The 22,111-nt window shown below is 36.4% G+C and overlaps 1 long non-coding RNA gene across 5 annotated transcripts; it reads right to left on the minus strand.

Annotated features, from left to right (window-relative positions):
* Positions 1-3,745: 3,745 nt before the first annotated feature.
* LOC145041681 (uncharacterized) lies at positions 3,746-6,081 on the minus strand. Of its 5 annotated transcripts, none has more exons than XR_013680364.1 (5): positions 5,786-6,081; positions 4,822-5,680; positions 4,497-4,565; positions 4,073-4,337; positions 3,746-3,986 (listed from the first exon to the last, which is right to left on the minus strand). It is a non-coding gene; the product is annotated as an uncharacterized LOC145041681 (long non-coding RNA). The 5 variants fall into 5 exon arrangements; XR_013680365.1 differs by having other exon boundaries at positions 4,073-4,138; positions 4,212-4,565; XR_013680361.1 differs by having other exon boundaries at positions 4,073-4,565; positions 4,822-5,211; positions 5,394-5,680; positions 5,786-6,080.
* Between the last annotated feature and the right edge of the window lie 16,030 nt (positions 6,082-22,111).

Genomic DNA, 22,111 nt, shown 5'->3' on the forward strand with positions numbered 1-22,111 from the left:
TCGGAGGCATGGTTTTTCCTATACGGAAAGGAACTCAAGCGGATAACTGACGATGGTTAACCCTCGACATATTTGTCCTTACTGTATTAGGCGTAAATTTTTCCCGTGCCTTGGATATTGGTTGTCTGAGAGTCGACCTACATCCCTATGATATAGTCCTGTTATGCAAGGTAGGAGTATGAGTATCGGAAAGGCCATAAGATGCGATTCGTTCCTACTAAGTTACCTTTATACTAGGAAAGGTTTCACTCTCCGGCCTGGAAAGATTTGAGAACAGTTTGGAACGAAGACCGGGGGAAGAAAGGCTCATGAAGACTTATGGCTAAACATTCTCAATAGAGGTTTTGGGATACGCTCTAAGCGTGTTACTGGCATCGGGAAATGGCAATTTACCTAACACATAGCGTGAGTAGTGTAACCACTAACTGACTAAATTGTTTTATTTTATGGGTGTATTAGCATGACGAATACAAGGAAAATACACTTCTCGGGTTCCATGTACTGGCTCCCTCTGTCTACCTCTTATTTTTGACTGGGACCGGTGTTGGTTTCCTTCGGGTAGTTACCTAGGGTTCTCTTCTCCTATAGACATATTGAATTTCTACTCCGCCTTACTTCCGAGTCCGACTCTGGGTGTCATCAGTTCATGATGGATGACTGGAAATCTCGGAAGTTTAGGCGAATTTCTCACCGATGTCCTTAAAAAGATATAGGCACTTGATGATTTCAATATTCTAGACCCAGTTTATTTATTTCTGACTGAAAATTTTCTCAATGAACCTCTTCGGGGTCTTAGTTCAACTCTTCTGTCGAGTACTGAAGTGGATAGGGTTTTCTACAGGGTTCGTGCGAGAATGGAAATGTCTAAAGAATCCTAAGAGATTATTAACATTTCACTGTGTGATCGATATCGATTCCTGCTACAATTACACAGGGTATACAAATCATATATAGCTTAGATCCGATAGGCCTTCGAATATGTGATACTACTCGATATCCACATCCAAACAAGGAAAAGGAAGTAGAGCGAAACCACACATTCTTAGCCTATGGGATCCTTACTATATATAACCTTGGGAGTATACCCTCTATAATTGTAGGTATATCAGTAAGGATCTTTTTAGTTCTTCACACAAGGTTATCTATGAATCCTAAAATACCCCAATGGTATTTTAATTTCTTGTTTGTTTCTTATCTTCTGAATAATGATTTTGGGATTAATGTGAGTCTTTTAGTATTCCAAAATACTCCCATAGTATTTTTAAACTTTATGTTTGGCTCTAGCATTCCTAGTTGGTAAGTTTCAGACCTGTTGCAACACCACTATCACTCCCAAGCACACGTTCATCGCATCTCAAGTAAATGTAGTGGATCAGGTTACATTTATTCCAGCTTACGATTACATAACTGCCCAGGTTTGACGGTAATGCTCAACATCCGAAGACTTTTATTCTTGTTCTTCTTGTGATACTTGTGTTCGAGTGTTTAGATTCTGGATGTTCTTATACTTTGGTAAAATATGGTTATATTTTAAAGTATAATTCTTAGTCAGAGTGTTTTATCCCTATGTATTTATAGGCTGTATATATCTTATTAATTGATATACTTAGCTCACTATAAACAATGATCTGATACCAATCTATCTCACCCCAAAACCGGAATGGCAGAAATGTTCTGGGGTGGATGACGTCATGTCAACTATCACAACATATGCAGTATAGTAATCAAAGTACAACAAGCATTGCATTAATAGTAATAGTTTTACAGGGTTTACATTACATTACATCATCAAGGTAATACAAGTAATAATATAGGTGCAGCTTGGTACTAAACTGTCTTCATCAAAAGCTCCTGAGATGTACATGTCTATTGCTGACTTGAGAATACAAGTTGTTTGAAAGCGAGTATCAGCATTTTTATAAATGCTGGTGAGTTCATAAGTATTTAGTGTCATTTTGTTCAAATAACTTTATAAGAGTAGTAGAAGTTTAGAATTAAGAGTGTATTAGAGTCCTTTCTAGAAAATCCTATATTTTCTTAAATAAGAGTAGTCTACTACCAAGACCCGACAGTGTTATATTTTAAATAGAATATCTCTGAAATATTAACATTATCAAAATACAGTATTTGAGTTTTAACGGAGTAGAAGGATATCTCTAGTAAAATAGAAGGGAAAATAGCATATGCCTCAGCAGAAGATACTGCTGACTAAGGCAAAGAAATCATAGACTCCAGGAGAGTATCGAGTGAACAACACGCCTGGCTCAGTCTAACAAAAGAAGACACAGACCCAGACGGTATCAAATGAAAGATACGTCTAGCAAGGCCTATAAAAAAATAGTGAAACACAGACCCCAGACATTATCAACTGAATGATACGTCTAGCAAGGTCTAAACAAAGAGTGAATGTGAACTTGTATGTAACCATGCTAATCGACAATAGAGTATCTGGTGACCCTCCAGGTCACGCGTAGAGGTAGTGGCAGTAGTAGTGGCAGTAGTAGTAGTGGCTTCATGTCACCCATGGGCCTTACCAGCACAGACTGTAGCTAGTAGTCAGGATGTGGGAGTGTCAGTCCCGTATAGATCTCTACACATGATGTTCGCTCTCCTTCCTGGAGACTCTGGTTACACGGCGTTGGCGCAATGAAGCGCCATAGTGGGAAATAGTGTGTCACATTCTAAAGTAAGAGAGAGACATAGAGAGACAGAGAGAGAGAGATAGAGTGAGAGATAGAGTCTCCTAACTATTCCTATAATAGTTACTAGTGTCTCTGATCTATGAGTGACGAGTGGGAGGATGCCCTTGCTACCCAAGGGAAGTGAATTGATCGATGTAATCCTATATCTCTATGCTTGTATACATAATATATAACTAATGATCAAACGACCATCGGACGGATATCCGATCCCACCAAACCACATCTCAACGAAGAAAAGGAAATAGGGCGAACGAGCCTTCCTAAGTCCTTTAAACATTATATATATATATATATATATATATATATATATATATATATATATATATATATATATATATATATATATATATATATATATATATATATATATATATATATATATACTAGTAGAATACCCGCACGATGTAGCGGCACGAAATAGTTCCTTTCGATAAATAGTTTTCATGCAACAATTAGTTTCATTTTCATGTCAGAAGAGTTTGAAGCTAAATATATAGAAGCAGGGGCGGAATAGTTTCTTTTATGAGGTTATGAATTGCTTCGGTTTTATTTGATGATGCGGTGGCGGAAAATAATGTTTTTGACAATTAGTTTCATTTCAACTATTAGGGATATTGATTTTTGGAAGTGGTGGTGCAATAATGTTTTTTTTTTTGCTAAATTTCATAAAATATGTTAATGTTTTTGGTTAAATAAAAAAATAAGTTATTATAAAGGATTGAAACAAAAATTATTTTTTGTGTTGAAAATAATTAAAAATGGGTTTTTATTTATACGTAACATTAAGAAACAAATATTCAATCAAAACTCAACAACCATTATGCATTTATGACGGTCATAATTTTTTACTATTTTGTAATTTTTAGGATAAAATTTGTGGATGTAATCATATTTTGACTTCTATATATTATTATAAATCTACACATGCTCTTTTAAAGTTGCTACGACTTCTCTTTATATTCATGTACCATATTATATCGAATATCAATTTGTCGTTATAGAGATATTATATTTGATTCCAACAGTTTCCTAAAATGTTTAAATAGTAAATCAAAATGCAATTTACTAAAACCTCACATGATATCCTTTTAACAAGCTTTATGTGTCATTTTCCAAAGCTAAAAACCCACATGAAGCTCTCCACCCATGTCTACAAAGGTGGTATATATTCCACAGAAAAAACAGATGATACAATTTAAATATTATTCAGATGAAAGTAAACCATCAAAAATAAGTAAAACAACGTAAATGAATAGCACCACCGTCTTGTAGGAAATTTGAATACTACAAAATCATTATAAAACCAATTAAATTTGAAAATGGCCTTAGAAGAAACAATAATCATATTTGTTGAATCATGTAGAGCTCACCACATGACAGCTACTGTTAAGACCAAACTCAAACTTGCTCTTCTACAATTTGAAATTCATATTCACCTTCAAAACCAAATGAAAACTTATACATGCCATGGATTATAGAAAAAGTCAAATTTAACCTTGAAATATTTACCTAAACACTTTATTCATTGTTTTTGATCAGCATCAAAACTTCTTTAACTTCCAAATTTGATACCAAATTTTAAATAAATTTTCAGAACTTGAACAGGTTACAAAATGTCAAACTCATCGTACCCATCTAACAAAAAATTGATATTCTTGTGAAAAAACTCATTGATCTTAGAAAAGCAATGCACCGGTCAGCCAAAAATTATAGATTGCAACTTGGTCATGCCATTTGTATAAGGCATCCACCATTTTGGAAAAATTATAAATTAAAAAGGTAAGTTTGACATACCCTTAAACCTTATTAATAAAATGTAGTAAAAGCATTTCTACACATGAATAGGCAAGAGAAATTGATGACCTGCAACATTAAACAATCAAATTAGCTTCAACATAGACTAATTATTTCAAACAATGAATCGTTCACAATCTGCCACTACAAAATTATACAAAATGCAATCAGTTCTAAAAATATTTCATTCACATATCTTGTAACTGAGTGACAATACACAGATATGCAAAACATGTTTAAGTACCAACAAATATGTGGAAAATAAACTTAAATAAAAATAAATAAAAATCGATGGAGAGTGTGCAATGATCAAAGATGTTCTTACCAGGATATGAAATTACCTACTCTAATTATCTGGTACATATATTTTTGTTCTTTTCACCATCAACTTCTTCATTAAATCCTGAAATGCAAGAAAAATAAGTATTGACAATTAAAAAATGCCCTAACTTACGTAAGAGAGGACTAAAATCATAAACAAAAACACAGTGAACCAGGTGTAATTAGATTTTCAATACAAATCTATGTTTATGTTTATGTCAACAAAAAGATAAAACAGAGAAGAAGAAGAAGAAGAAAGAACAGAGATCTGCTTCCCCTCTTCTCTTTTCGTATTTCGAGTCCATTACTTCTCCTCTAGATCATCTTGGTGCTTCTCGATGTGCTTATATCTATCTTCCTAACCTCCATCCAGATCCAAAGTCTACCGAATGACCTAAATCGTTTATATGAAAAAAACCAAAATACCAGGAAATCAGAATACAAAGAAATTTGAGATAAAATTACAAATGAAATTATGGATACACAGATATAACAAAATTTCATATAGACCCAAGACCTCCCATCGTAACATCCATCCAAGCCAATACTAACAACAAACAATATAGTATATCTTACCAAGTCGTCGATGATTTGATGAGTCGAGAGAGAAAGCGATTGAAAGGGGGATTCAAGATTTTACACTACCATCGCTCAATGTTGTTGTCTTCTGCTCTTCGTCTTCTTCTCTTCATCTTCTTCTTGAAATGATTTTATAAGGGGTTATGATATCTTACACCACCATCACTTATAATTTCATTTGTTCACGAAATTGCAATGATCATGGCAGAGTCGGATAAGAGGAGTGAATGTTGTATAAACTTGTAAAGAAAGCTACCTCTAACTATGAAACGGAATTGTCAGATCTACAAAAAAAAAAAAGAAAAAAAAATCCAATACTTACTTGAGATAATGGCTAGATCTATTAGAAAAAATATTTATTCTGACTGAGGGAATGGTAAACCCAATACCTGAAACCAAGAATAATCGTGAAGAATAGTAAGGTGCAATGGAAGAGGTGATGGCTTCGGGATCCCGATAGAGATGATTAAACAAAAGCTTGAGTGGGACATGGAGGACATTGATGGAGAAGACGAAGGTGGGGGAGGCGGCATCAATTATGCTGAAGATTTGAGTGGTCTTAGGGTTTCTTTTACTGGAGGAAGAAAACTCGTTTTGTAGAAAAAGAAACGAGATGATTTCTGCGACGGAGAATGACGAATATAGGGGAGGGGGCCATGAAATGAAAGATTTTTGCTGAGATCTTAGGTTTCTTCACCACTATCATGAGGACTAATGAACTTGGTCAAACCTCCTAATTACCGATATGCAGTAGTTAACTGTACTTCATTCTTTATGTTTTGTACGACTTAAAAAATATTATTATTTTATTGATGATTATTTGTACTATCAGCTTAATGGTTTGAACGTCTTAAAAAAATAATATTATTATATTCAATCTATTTTTGGAAATAATAAGATTTCTTTTATAAGGTAGTAAGATATATATATATATATATATATATATATATATATATATATATATATATATATATATATATATACACACACAAGCACATGCATACATTTAACTAAGAAGAAGCGTATCATGAAGTAGGAGTGTATCGTGAAGTATAAGCGTATCGTGAAGTAGGAGCGTTAACAAAGTAGAAGTGCTAATAAGGTATAAACGTTTACCAAGTAATAGCATTAATGAAGTAGGAGTGGTTCGTGAAGTAGTAGCATTTATAAAGTAGGAATGTTAATAAGTGGAAGCATGAATAAGTTGGAGCGTTTACAAAGTAGGAGCGTTTACAAGTAGAAGCGTATCACGAAGTAAAACTGGATCACGAAGTAGGAGCGTAAACAAGTATAAGCGTATCTCGAATTAGAAACATTAATAAAGTAATAGTATTTAACTAAGTAGGAGTATTAACTAAGTAGAAGTATAACGAAGGAGTAGTATCTAACAAGTAGGAGTATAAAAACATGGAAGAAAACCTTGATGAAAACTTCGGAAAACCTTTATACTTAAGAAAATCACAACTTGGTATTCTTTTGAAAAATAAGTTTGAAAACCATTAGAAATATATTGGGAACCTTTCATAAACAAGTTTTAAATGAAACATTGATAAAACAATATAAGTAAAAGTTGAACAAGTAACGACGTTTTAGAAAACCATTTACAGTATCATTCTCGGTAAAACAGTTAACAATGTAGTAAATCCTTGTGCATGCGGGTTATCAATCACATGTGATTTCTATGATAATTGGCATGTTTAACTTGTATCCCCCCATAAAAGCATGTAAAATCATTTAAAAGGTTCATTCAGGGGTATGAACTCACCTGATATAAGTGGATCCGACGAAGGTGTCGGTTGGGTGCTCGGTGTCAAGTAAAGACTTGAACACACTTAGTGACCTATTAACATATGATAACATATGTTTAGATACAATTAGTACATATAATACTAATTAAACAAGTATATGCATCCTAAAGTGCGGAAAACACTTTGGTTAAGTGCTAGGGGTGTCCCGGGTAATATCTATGGGTATGTATGGCCTAGATAGGGAGTTTACTCTTCAAGAGTAAACTCTTTATAGATTTCACGGCCTTAAGACCATGTCCCCATGAGTTTACGGTCGTAAACTCATGGTGGAGGTGTTCTAGGATGCTAAATGGTCTTATCTCACTCATAGAATTAGGCTAGGTCCAAATATAATGCATATGAAGGGGTTTAAAGTCTTAAATGGACCATTTGAGGAGTTTACGGCTGTAAGCTTCTATATGCATGTTCTTTTGGTGTGTTAAGGGCTTAAATGATACAGAATGAAATCCTATGCATTTTTCCAAGTCAAATGGGGAGTTTAGGGCATCATTTGGGCACTTTGTAGGAGTTTACGGCCCATGGACCTTTCCTAGGGGGGTTTACGGCCGTAAACTCCTATTTCCTTGGATTAATTGAAGTTTAAGACCTTTACATCTATGGGATTGCTTCTAGACATTTTTCCAAGGCCATAGGAGACGTTTGTGGGCATTTCTAACACTTAAACTTGAGTTTACTCCCCATGAAGAGGAGTTTACGGCCCAAGCATGTTCTTGGGCAGTAAACCAAAGTTTACTCCCTAAAATGTTAGTTCAAGGTGTTCTATGTTCGAATATGTAAGTCTACAAGTCATATCTAAGTCTTAGGGGCAATTTGGAGGGGTTTTGGGGCTTAAAAACCCCAATTAATGGTGCTCACGGTCCAAGAGTGTTCTTGGGCCATAAACACATAATCTTGCCCCTATTTTATGTCTTAAACTCGAATTTGCATGCTAAATAAGCTATACAACAAGTTAGGGTAGATTGCTTACTCGTTTGGGGCTTGAAACAGACGATTTTTGGCTCGAAAATAAGTTGTAGAGAGAGAGTGTAGAGAGAGAGTAAAAAGTGTGGAAATGAACTTTACACTCCCTTATATAGGGGTTGGAGTTGGGGGTCAGTGTAAATCTACCCGATACTACCGTTAAACGGGGCTTTTGGTCGCACCCAATTTACTGGTCGTATTTTAACTTGGTTGAAACTAAACATTTTTCAAAGGAAAATTTTGCGGTGTTTCTAATTTATTTCTACTCTTTCCAAGTCATTATAAAAATCCCAAATAAATTAACCAGTCTAAAAGGTTAACGGACAGTTAAATAAAACGAGGCTTATTAACGGAAAAGGGGTTAAAAATGACAGAATAAATTTCGGGTAGTCACAGTGGAACACCTGGACACATTGCCAGAAATTGTCCTAATCTGGCATACGTTCCCTACTATGCACAAGGCTGGCAGAACGCGCCAAGAGAGAGATTTTCTAAAAGAAACCCCTCAAGGTCACGTTTAGACAATGGTGAATGGAACGCGCAGAAGGCTAAGAATCAAACTTTCAAGGCCAATAATCCAAATCCCAAAGGCAAGAAGTGAATGTCGGCCAAGAAGCCAAATCCAAGAGATGCTCCAGTGAAGCCAAGACCGGTTAGGTCAAAGTCATCTCGACAATCGGCTTCAAGTTCAAAATCAAGTGCTGAGCCACCCATCAGAATGAAAAAGAAATGGGTTAAACCCAACTATAAATGGGTTCCAAAGGTTCAATCTCCCAAATCAACTAATGACTATAACGTTTCTACATCTTCTGTTTGTGATAAGCAGGATATGTCATGGGAGAGAGTACCCTGCAAAGATGACAAAGGTTAACCCAGTTTCAAAATGGACTGGGTTCCAAAGACCAACTGATCCCGCTCGGTGTCGGAACAATTATGGAGGTAGATCATCAGACTTCGATTTGTTGATAGTGGTTGTTCCAGGCACTTGATAGGAGGCATCTCTCAACTGTACACCATTTAAAACTTTGTTTGAGAGTATGTGTCCTTTGTGGGAACAGAAGAAAGGAAGGGATCACAAATGGGGTTTGTGCTTAACGACATGAAGAATTTTTGGATCTGTTCTGAGGTTACGCGTTCTGTTCTCAGACCTTCTGGATGCAAATTCAATCAATGAAATATAGTTTGAGTTTTCTTCTCTATACTCCTGAGTTTACCTTACTCTGATTCGTTATAAAGACAATCTTCATTTTCTTAATAGTTTTTCGTTAGTAGGTATTGTTTGGGAAGTGATATCAAAAAGTGATAACGGGCAATCTGGATCTGTGTAAGGTACCAAAGCTGAATTGTCTAGGCTCTCTGTTCGATTCGCTGGTAGGCACGAAGAATTTAAATGGACTTGACAAGGCAAAGATGAACTTAAGAAATCAAATGACTTCACAAATATTGACCTAGATAGATCCGTTTAGCCTAACAATACGTCGCTTGGATAGGTTAAGCAGGGAGATATGCATGAGAATCCACCAGTCACATTAAAGAACCCGTATTTAGAACTGTGGTTTTACTTTTCCTCCATATATAGATTCTGTCCTTAATTCTAGTATTGATGGAGCAACTGGGGAATTCCGATAAAGTAGTTCTGTAGAAAATTATTTTCTTTCTTTCTTACTGCCTCCTTTACGTGATTGGAAGAGATCCAACCTAGACTGCAACATATGCAAATCTATTTCTTTAAAAATTATGTCTATGAAAATCTTATCATCTGCTAGCCATATGTTGTCTTCTTTGTGTGATTAACACTCCGACCTGGTACACAACATATGCAACCTTCTACTTCTCAATCCCTCTAAAAACTATAATTAATAATAATCTAAATCTATCCTCTCTAAGAATAATAGTCTGCTCACCTAAAGTAAGGAGTATCTCGGAAGTTCTTGATTATTGGGGTATATCAGGAAGCGGGAAATGTGTTCTAGTACATTTAAAATTGAACAATTCTAGATTGTCTGTAGATCTCGCTGCTCAATTTAGGTGGACAACAGTATCCTTGGTCGTCGTCAGATAAAAGGTCCTTAGGAACTTTTATCTAGTAACTTAGGATCAATTTGTCCTGTCACTGATAGCATTCCTAAAATTTGTCACAATTTTTCGAGCTTAAGTTGACCACAATACCGACGATCGACCAGATCTATACATGAAGGGGAAGGTACTGACAAACGGATTAAGACTGTCTAACAACTTGGATCCCAAATATTTTTGTTTTTGTTAAATTTGTTCATAGTTTTCCTCTATGCACAAATTTAGGGGGAGAATTAAAAATTATATATTCAAAAATCAAACAAAAATCAGAAAAATTCAAAAATCAAACAAAAAAAATAGAAAATTAAAAAAAAATAGTGTTATTTATGTTTTTTTTTCATAAAATATAAAACATCCAAAAAAAAATTTTTTGTGTGCAGATTTGTCTTTTAGTTTTGTTTTGTCTTGAAAAGTGATTTCAGGCGTAGATGAGACTCGTGGAGACCGTATTGAAGATTTTCTGAGCCAAGGCTTCATCCGTGAGCATCGAAGAACTTTCATTCGAAGGAGCAATAAATGAAGATTATTCTTTCAACATTCAATCTGTCAACCCCAGTAGGATGGTGAAGCTGTACTTGAAGATTATGGGACAGATTGCGTTGGAGCCTCCTCATTCAATTTGCTGCTATCTATGAACCTGCTGAAGTGATCCAGAAGATTCGTTCTCTCTGTTCTCTCTGAAGATTCTCAAGCTGAAAGTGCCATCTTTCATGAATCTCTACAAGAAGCCTTCTCACCCAATGTACGTTCAATGTAAAATTTTGAAGAAAAACCCAACCGCTCGAGATGAAGTCATTCATTCAAGATTAATGTGTTCATCTTGAAGCTGTGAAGATATCGAAGATAAAGGCTGAAGCCAAAGCTACCAATGAAGACTGACAAGAATAGCCAGCTACTTTTTAGGGGGGAGTTTGTTGGGTCAATTAGAAAAGAAAGCCCTAAAGCAAGGGGGAGATTGTTGGGTCAAAAAATATGGTTTATACTTTGCTTTTCTAGGAAAATATATTTTTCTATAATGTAATATGTAAGTTTGTGGCTGTGTACGACTGCACATGTATGTGCGGCCGCACACCCTGTGTACGGCCGTACACGCGTGTGCAGCTGTACACTCGTGTACTGCTGGGAGTGCTATAAATAGAGGAGTGCATGTGGGAGTGTACGGATAGAGAAGAGAGAGAAACTACAGAGGAACTAGTGTGTGTGTGTGAATCTCTTGTAAGGAGCGTAACTCATATCATCAATACATTAGATTCATCTTAATTCTTCTTCTCCTTCTCTTCTATATTGATCTGACATCATCCAATTGATAGGGATTCCTCACCATCAATTGGATCTGATTGATACTCAAGCAATTTTGGGGACTTACATGTGACATTTTTTAGCTCTTGTAAGGCACCATCAAAGGTTTTCCCGTGAGCTTTAAGCCGAAGCTCATTTTTTTGATCATTACCATCTATCATCACATCAACCTCCATACCAGAAAGCGAATGCTTCGCACCAAAGTCATCTTGTGACTGAAGGATGATATTTAACTTGTGATTCAGGATTTTTAATTGTTTACCCGACATAAGCATGAGGTCAGGTATCTCCTCCTCCTCTGAATCGAAATGAAGTTCTTCAAATGTTCCTCCGAAACGACCTCCTTCGGTTTCATCATCGGAATCAGCTTGAGAAGTTATTGGTTGAGGATCCTCAGGGGATTGAGATGGGAATAGAGTCATGAAAGGATGTCTTAAAACATGATCAAATATGGGTGAAGTTGTAACATGTCACACCCCAAAACCAAGAACGGCGGAAATGTTATGGGGCGGAGGACGTCATGTACAGTATCACAACAATGAAAAGTAGTAATCAACCAACAACATCATCCATTGCATTAGTAATATAATTTTAATACAAGTGTTCTGTCAAATTATACTAGACACTAAAGTATAAACAAAATGAAAGATGAGTCTTGAACGAGCTCCATCTTCTCTAAACCTTGCATCGGTACCTGTCTAGTATTGACCTGAGGATACAAGCTATTTTGAAAGAGAGTATCAGCTTTAAAGCTGGTGAGATCATAAGTATTAATGTGTCTTAATTTGTATGTAAGTGTTTTTTTGACATGTAATGAAAGACTTGAAAACGTTTTGAAAGAAAATTCGTGTAAGTATGAAAATGTTTGTAAAACAACGGTAAACGTTTGAAGAACCCTAGAAATCCCTATGATTCCTACTATATTAAAAGGGAGTCTTCTACCAAGACCCAACTGTTCTAAATGTAGTCTTCTACCAAGACTTAACTGTTCTAAATGTAGTCTTCTACCAAGACTTAACTGTGCTACTATTATTATTATTATAAGAAATTGTATCCTTTGGTACTAAGATACTCAAATATAATTCACCTCATCGCTTATGTGAATGGGTCACAAAATAAAAGTAATAATATAAATAACCTAAGTATTGCCCTTTGGTACTAGGGTAACTAACGGTGTTAACTGAAGACATCTGTAGATGTACATTTACCTCTGTTGCTAACAGCTTGGTATAGGAATAGTTAGTCCCTTAAAGTATACCTGTAATGGTATCAACCGTTGACATCCGTGGATGAGCTTTTACCTCTATAGCTAACAGAGATTTTAGGAATGGTTAATCCCACAAAGTATCCTTTGGTACTAGGATATTAAATCCGATCTATCTCACCGATTATGTGATTGTATCACAAAGTGAAGATAAGAATGAGGATTATATAACAGAATCTATACATATAAATGTACTATTCATTCATCATGCGTTATCTATGTAAACGTAATCATGTAAGTGTACTCATGTAAATGTACTCATGTAGATGTAATCATGTAAATGTATATATGTAAATGTACTCATGTAAATGTAATCATGTAAATGTATCTATGTAAGTGTACTCATGTAAATGTAATCATGTAAATGTATCTATGTAAGTGTAGTCATGTAAATGTAATCATGTAACTATACTCATGTAAATGTAATCATGTAAATGTATCTATGTAAGTGTACTCATGTAAATGTAATCATGTAAATGTATCTATGTAAGTGTACTCATGTAAATGTAATCATGTAAATGTACTCATGTAAATGTAATCATGTAAACATATATATGTAATAGTATAGTAAGGTACTGTGGGTACTAGCTATGATGTGTGTTCTCTCTCTATCTAGCAAGTATTGACTCATGAATGAACTGACTCATTGTATGATATCCTGTTCAAGTAATAGTTCTAGTATCTTCCTAAACTACCCATACGGTAGCTTACTAGTAATGTAACTGGCACGTATGAATATGGTGATGGGTTGTAGCCATAAGAACTTTCCTATGTGCGCATGCAAAACCCTAATGCTTGGATCTAGGCTTTCTAATTAAACATGCTTTGAATCCAAGACTTCTAATGACTAATTAGGTTAAATAATAACATTGAAACAAATCTAGAACCATACCTTAGAATTCCTTGTTGATCTTGTTGTCTTGGAGCTTCTAGAGTCACAATTGTCACTCCTCTAATGGCTTACAAACACCAATAGTAAGAAAGATGATTTAGGATAGAGGAGAGGGAAGGAAATCGGCGAGGGTTCCCTTACTTTAGGTGAGATACCGATTTGCCTTGGCTATGGGGTCTATTTATACCTTTAGACTCCTTAAGGGTTATAATCTAAACCCTAATTGGATAATCTTCTCTTAAGGCTATCCAAATCCTTTCCATAGATAATCCCTTGGATGATTTTGAAGCTATCCTAGCTTCTAGAATCCGTCCACTATATATCTATAAGGATTTATAGTCTAAAGCTTAACTATCAAACAATTGACAATTTATACCCCTTTATTTAATTAATCTCTTTAAGTCACCAAATTAATTCTAATTAATTCTATGACTTATATTAATCAAATAACAATATATTATTCTTTATATTATTCTCATAATATATTAATAATATTTACTCTCTCTTAATAAATCATCCTATCAAGTTGCTATGGTGAAGGCAACCCAAAAGGACCATGCACAACCGGGTCAAATACTTGCCTAATATAGTTGCAGCCTTAGACACTATTCCAACAGTCTCCCACTTGGATAAGTCTAGTAACTATATGCACAAGTACAATTCGGTTTGCAATCGTAGCTCTCAAAGACACTTGTATAGATCTAATCAATCTTGTCCTTTAGATAAGGGATCGTACAGTCCTCTGTTAGATATCATGCTGACAATCCTATGGAATGGTTAGTCAAGCATTTAGGTTTCTCGATATCTGATTTATTTGACATAGAACTTAATCGAACACATTAACTTAGTTCTGACCGGGCCCGGCACATAAGTCAAATCAAATCATCGAGCGGCTGAGATATCGCTTTTACCTTCTTAGATAAAAGTTACAGATAAACTTCGACTTATATGCATTTACTTATTCATTAACCAACTATACACAACAATGCGTTTTATAACACTGAGTTACTGATGCGTTTCCGCATTATCAATGTACAATCAATTAACAAATAACAAACCATATATCTAGGTTTTAAGACTATATGATATTATCGTCTTGCGATCACCCTTTTATATCATATTCCATAAGGTGATTCCTGCAAGCGCGGGTTTGTTCCAATGCTCAAAACTAGTTCATAAGCACTCATGAACGTTGCAGCAACCCTTTTCTATGTCTAACACTATTTAAACAATCTACACACCAATTCATGACAATCTTCATTCATATCTACTTCCAACATATGAACAATTGTGGTCAATTTGAACAATTCGATTATTCCTAATAAACTCAATTATTCTGGAAGTCAAAACATGCAAAGTGAAACAATAGTTAAACAATTAACATAAGATAGTAACATTACTCATAAATAAAACTCCTTTATTTAATCATCAAATGTTAATTACATTTATCTATTACACGTTTCTAATACTATCTAATCTATGTTAATATCATCCTTCAGCCCAATACTCCTAGCATGCTGCAAGTGCTTAACCCTACTCAGTCCCTTCATAAGCAGATCTGATGGGTTATCTTCTGATGATATCCTCTTTACTACGAGTTGTCCTTCTTCTACACGATGTCTAATGAAGTGATATTTTCTGTCGATATGTCTTGATCTACCATGATCCCTCGGTTCCATGGTCAAGGCAACCACTCCTTCGTTATCATAGAAAATCTCCATGGGCTCCTTTATGGCAGGTACAACTCCAAGATCACCGATGAAGTTCTTCAGCCATATTGTCTCCTTCGACGCTTCGCTCGTTGCAATGTACTCTGATTCCCACATTGAATCAACTACGGTCTCTTGCTTGGAACTATTCCATGTCACTGCTCCTCCATTTAGGGTAAAGACCCAGCCCGACTACGAACGGTAGTTGTCCCTGTCGGTCTGAAAACTGGCGTCACTATACCCTCGCACCTTCAAGTCATCACTCCCTCCGAGGACTAAGAACCATTCCTTCGTCCTCCGAAGGTACTTAAGGATGTTCTTCACCGCAATCCAATGTGCTCTGCCAGGATTCCCTTGATATCTGCTAACCATGCTCAAAGCGAAGGCTTCATCAGGGCGAGTACAAGTCATAGCGTACATGATTGAGCCAACTGCGGAAGCGTATGGTACTCGACTCATTTCTACTATCTCAGCTTCGGTACTCGGACTTTGAGTCTTACTCAACTTGGCATTACTTTGTATTGGTAATTCTCCCTTCTTCGAGTTTTCCATACTAAAACGTTTTAGTACCTTATCTAAGTAAGTATTCTGACTAAGTCCAATTAGTCTCTTACTTCTTTCTCTTACTATCTTTATTCCCAAAATGTAAGAAGCCTCTCCGAGGTCCTTCATAGCGAAGCACTTCCCGAGCCAGGACTTAACCTCCTGCAGAGTCGGGATGTCGTTTCCTATGAGTAATATGTCATCGACATATAGAACGAGGAAGCTTACTATACTCCCACTGGCTTTGACATATACACAAGATTCGTCTTCGCTTCGTACAAATCCAAACTCTTTGACTTTCTCATCGAAGCAAAGATTCCATCCGCGAGACGCTTGCTTAAGTCCATAAATCGACTTCTCAAGCTTAGACACTCTATTCGGATGCTTCGGATCCACAAACCCCTCTGGCTGAGCCATGTAAACATCCTCAGCCAACTTTCCGTTAAGGAAAGCGGTCTTGACATCCATTTGCCAAATCTCATAATCATGAAATGCGGCAATAGCTAGCATCACTCTAATAGATTTAATCTTCGCAACTGGTGAGAAGGTCTCATCATAGTCAACTCCGGAAGTTTGAGTAAAGGCTTTCGCAACCAATCGTGCTTTATATGTGTGCACGTTTCCATCCACGTCGGTCTTCTTCTTGAAGATCCATTTGCACCCAACGGTCTTACGTTTGGGTACATAATCAACCAAATTCCAAACTTGGTTATCATACATGGATTGGATCTCGCTATCCATTGCCTCTTTCCATTTCGCAGACTCCGGGCCTGCCATGGCTTCCTTATAGCTATTAGGTTCATCAAGATCTACTAGTGTACCATCACTAATATACGTGTCCCCTTCGGTAGTAATATGAAAACCATAAAACTGGGGATGAACTCTAACTCTATCGGAACGTCTAATAGGTAAGGACTCGTCAATCGGTTCAACTGGAGTTTCCTCCTCGGGTTGATTGCCAGCGGTAGAGGTTCCTTCATCTATCAACTCTTGAATCTCTTCAAGTTCGATTTGCCTCCCACTGTCTCCTTGGCTTATGAGTTCTCGCTCTCGGAAAACTCCTCTCCTCGTAACAAAGACAACGTTGTCCTTCGGTCTATAGAAGAGATATCCAAAGGATGTCTGTGGGTAGCCGATGAAAATACATCGCTCACTTCGAGGTTCGAGCTTGTCGTGAGTATCTCGTCTTACGAAAGCCTCGCAACCCCAAACCTTGATGTGTGCCAACGAGGGAGCTTTCCCTGTCCACATCTCGTGAGGTGTTTTGGCAACCTTCTTAGTAGGGACTCGGTTAAGGATATGGGCGGCAGTCTCTAAGGCATACCCCCTAAAAGAGATAGATAGTGAAGCACGACTCATCATAGAGCGAACCATATCCAATAAGGTTCGATTACGCCTTTCTGCCACACCATTCAGCTGCGGTGTCCTAGGAGGTTTCAATTGCGAAACTATTCCACTCCTTGAGATATTCGTGGAATTCAAGACTTAGGTACTCTCCTCCTCGATCGGATCGAAGCATCTTGATTTTCCTGCCCAATTGATTCTCCACTTCATTCTTGAACTCTTTGAACTTTTCAAAGGTTTCTGACTTTTGCTTGATTAAATAGATATACCCATATCTACTATAATCATCGGTAAAAGTCACGTAGAAGCGGTTCCCATCCTTTGTGGTTGATCTAAACGGTCCACATACGTCAGTATGTATTAGGTCCAATAGACCCTCACCCCTTTCACACGTACTCATGAAGGGTGATTTAGTCATCTTTCCAAGTAAACAAGACTCGCATGTGTCATCTTCCCTAAGGTCGAATGACTCCAACACTCCATCCTTTTGGAGTTGGGCTATGCGTTTCTTGTTGACATGTCCAAGATGACAATGCCACAAGGATGCTTTATCCATACTAGTGGAAGAATCAATATTCAAAACATCATTTCCTATGTTATCAACAATCATAACAGTTTCATATATTCCATTACATGGTATAGCTTCAAAGTAAAAGACACCATTTAGACAAGCCAAAATAGAACCATTCTCATTATTAAAAGAAAATGTAAATCCTTGTCTATATGAACCATGAAATGAAATGATGTTTCTAGCCATTTCTGGCGAATAGCAAGAATTGTTCAAATCTAAACACAAATTATTCCTAAGCACTAAAGAATACACTCCAATTTTGGCCACAGGCGACGATCTTCTGTTCCCCATGATTAGATTGATCCTTCCTTGCTCCACATCCCTACTTCTTCTTAGTCCCTGCACATTAGAACAAAACTGATAACCACAACTGGTATCAAGAACCCAAGAAATAGCATGATTAGAATCGTTAGATTTAATTGTGTATATACCTGCGAAAGATGGCTTGATCTTTCCTTCTTTGATTTCTTGCAGGTACTCTGGGCAGCTTCTCTTCCAATGTCCTATCTTGTGGCAGTGGTGGCACTCTGCCTCCTTCGGGTTAGGATAGGGCTTAGCGGGATCAACTTTGGTCCCACTAGAAGAGGCACCATCTCGGGCTTTGACCTTGCGATAGTTCTTCGATGAAGCCTTCCTCTTCTTTCCCTTTCCTTGACCAATAGCCAACATAGGAGCAGCAGGCGGATTGGGAGTTGGTGCAACAGACTTGTCTTTGAAGTTGCTCTCAGCGACCCTCAAAAGACCTTGGAGTTTTCTTAGGGTGACCTCTTCTTTGTTCATGTGGTAGGTCATCCTAAATTGGTTGTACATCGGAGGCAAAGAGTGAAGCACCATGTCGATCGCCAAGTCTTCCCCAAAGTCAACATTTAATTTGCGAAGATGGTCGAAATACCTTTGCATCTTTTGCAGGTGCACAGTAAGAGATTCTCCATGACCCATCTTAGCGGAAATCATGTTAGTGAAAATCTCATAACGCTCTTGTCTTGCGTTCTGGTGGTATCTCTCCAATAAGTCTTGGTGCATCTCGTACGGGTACATGTCCTCGTAGGACTTTTGGAATTCGGAGCTCATGGTGGCAATCATGATGCAATGTACCTTTGTTGCATCTCGCTCATGAGTCTCAAAAGCGGTGATTCCGGCCAGAGTAGCGATTTCAGGGTTGATTTTCTCGAGCTGCTCATCGATGACATACTCCTTATCCTCATAGCGAGCAAGGGTGCGAATGTATCTTATCCATTCGCTAAAGTTCGTTCCATCGAAGGTGACCTTTTGGCAAAGGCTCATCAACGTGAAAGAACTAGCAGCAACGTTGTTTGCGTTCGACATCTACAAAAGGAAAAGGACAAAGATAGATTAGAATAAGAATCCCTAATTACCACCCAATAAGAAAATTATGGCTAGGATCCAACAATAACATTTACATACTAGAAAAGGGATGCTGTAATCTAACATGCAAATAAATTGAAGGTAACTGAATGACGATTCACTAATTCTCCATCACAAAACTTAACTATTAGTCCTAAGTGTATTGAGAATTCCTAGGTTCGGATGAGATTCATTGAAACTATTAAATGGCATGTTTAAATCTCAATATGCCCCTCTTGTTTGTGACTGGGATACCGAGGATCACAAAGCGAGTGTGAATTACCATGCAAATTCACATGGTGCCTTCATTGTAACGATCACCTATTCGATGTGCCGGTAAACCACACACGCTCCATCGAACTATGATAAACAATGAATCACCCTTTGCCACCTTTGCTTAGAACCGATTAGTGTGCCGGTAAACCACACACGCTCCACTATCTTCTTAGCAAGGGTGCAAAGTGTAATTTCATGGGATTGCATCAATTAACTTTTCCTAAAGTGACTAAGATTGGGAAATTTTAAAATGTGTAGTTACTTTGTATTACTTATTATACTTTTAATGAGAGGATGAGGTTGCCCTATCCTACCCGTTCGGCTAACGACCCTCCACCAATCAAGCAAGCGGTGGGTGTGAGTGTACACCCATTAAGCGCCATTTTATAGGCCGCAACCTTATACCCACCTTATAGATCGGCTTCGTGAATGAGGCCTACTAACGGTAAGACTAGCATTTAGTTATTCATATATATATTATTCTAGTAATATCATATTAGTATAGGGTTGTATTTTAAACCTTTTAAAATCTAGGTTTTGAAATTTAAGTTGTCTAAATTAAAACTTTTAATCACAAATATAAATTTCAAAACTTGAGGGCAAGTTTTAAACATTTAAAACATAGAGGATCAAATAACAAATAATTCCAATTAACAATTAATATCCTAATTATCTATATTTGATTTTATTCAAGATTTCTTTGAAAGATAATTACCAAAATAATTAAAATAATTAATTAATTATCATATAAGGAAATTAAATATTTTATTAGTTGATAAATACCTTTAACTAGATCAAGATAATAGTCATATATATCAAAAAATCGGATTTAGGTTGATGTATTATGATTAAGGTAAGTTTCCATAAGATAATTATGAAAAATCCCGAATCTGGCCATTCCTGACGCTTGGACTCACCGAGTGCACAAAGGGACTCGCCGAGTCAGGCCAACTCGCCGAGTCCACTTTGGAACTCGCCAAGTCCATGACTCAGAAACATAAAAATCGAATTTTGCAGTTTAGTTTCAGTTAATCAAGCATCAATTTAATGAAAACCAAGCTAGTCTCTGATACCACTGATGGGTTTTAGCCATAAGAACTTTCCTATGTGCGCATGCAAAACCCTAATGCTTGGATCTAGGCTTTCTAATTAAACATGCTTTGAATCCAAGACTTCTAATGACTAATTAGGTTAAATAATAACATTGAAACAGATCTAGAACCGTACCTTTGAATTCCTTGTTGATCTTGTTGTCTTGGAGCTTCTAGAGTCACAATTGTCACTCCTCTGATGGCTTACAAACACCAATAGCAAGAAAGATGATTTACGAGAGAGGAGAGGGGAGGAAATCGGCCAGGGTTCTCTTACTTTAGGTGAGATACCGATTTGCCTTGGCTATGGGGTCTATTTATACTTGTAGACTCCTCAAGGGTTACAATCTAAACCCTAATTGGATAATCTTCTCTTAATGCTATCCAAATCCTTTCCATAGATAATCCCTTGGATGATTTTGAAGCTATCCTAGCTTCTAGAATCCGTCCACTATATATCTATAAGGATTTATAGTCTAAAGCTTAACTATCAAACAATTGACAGTTTATACCCCTTTATTTAATTAATCTCTTTAAGTCACCAAATTAATTCCAATTAATTCTATGACTTATATTAATCAAATAACAATATATTATTCTTTATATTATTCTCATAATATATTAATAATATTTACTCTCTCTTAATAAATCATCCTATCAAGCTGCTATGGTGAAGGCAACCCAAAAGGACCATGCACAACCGGGTCAAATACTTTCCTAATATAGTTGCAGCCTTAGACATTATTCCAACACATGGAAGTATACCCTTGCTACCCAAGGGTATTGAATGAACTGGGAAAACCTTTATGACTATATATGTACATATGATATATAACTAATATTTAAACAACTTCCGGATGGATACCCGATGTCCCACCAGACCACATCTCAAGCGCGAAAAGGAAATAGGGTGGATAGCCTTCCTAAGTCTTTTAAACATTTCTTATATAACTACACATATATAGGCATGCAACTGATAATATAAAAGCATAAAATAAGTTTTATTATCTAAGAAAAGATCGACTTGATGTCAATCTATAAAACGGTTTGAAAGCATGGGTTTGATAAAACAGTTTAAGTATAAAGAAACATTTGTTTGAAACACAATTGTAGATGAGTTTGAAATGAAACATACATAGTAAAATGTACAGTTTAATAAGGAGTTTTAAACATATAAAGTGTTTATGAAAATCATTAGACGGAAACTGTTTGGTTAAATGGCTAATGAGTAATAAATCATTTGAATGCTGCTTATTAATCACATGTGATTAATATAATAAATAGCATGATCCTACTTGTATCCCCCTATAAAGCATTTAAAAACATTTAAAACATTGATTAAGGGATATTAACTCACCTGTTGCAAGTGGATCGGAAGGAAGTGTCGGATAAGTGCTTGGTGTCAAGTGAAGACTTAGACACGCATAAAGATCCTAATAACATATAAAGACATATGAATATAAACAAATAGTCTTTAAAAATTTAATAAACAAGTCAAGACACTCTAGGACATGACA

Source organism: Lactuca saligna, chromosome 1 (genome assembly GCF_052625555.1).
Source record: "Lactuca saligna cultivar CGN05327 chromosome 1, ASM5262555v1, whole genome shotgun sequence".
NCBI classification, from domain to species: domain Eukaryota; kingdom Viridiplantae; phylum Streptophyta; class Magnoliopsida; order Asterales; family Asteraceae; genus Lactuca; species Lactuca saligna.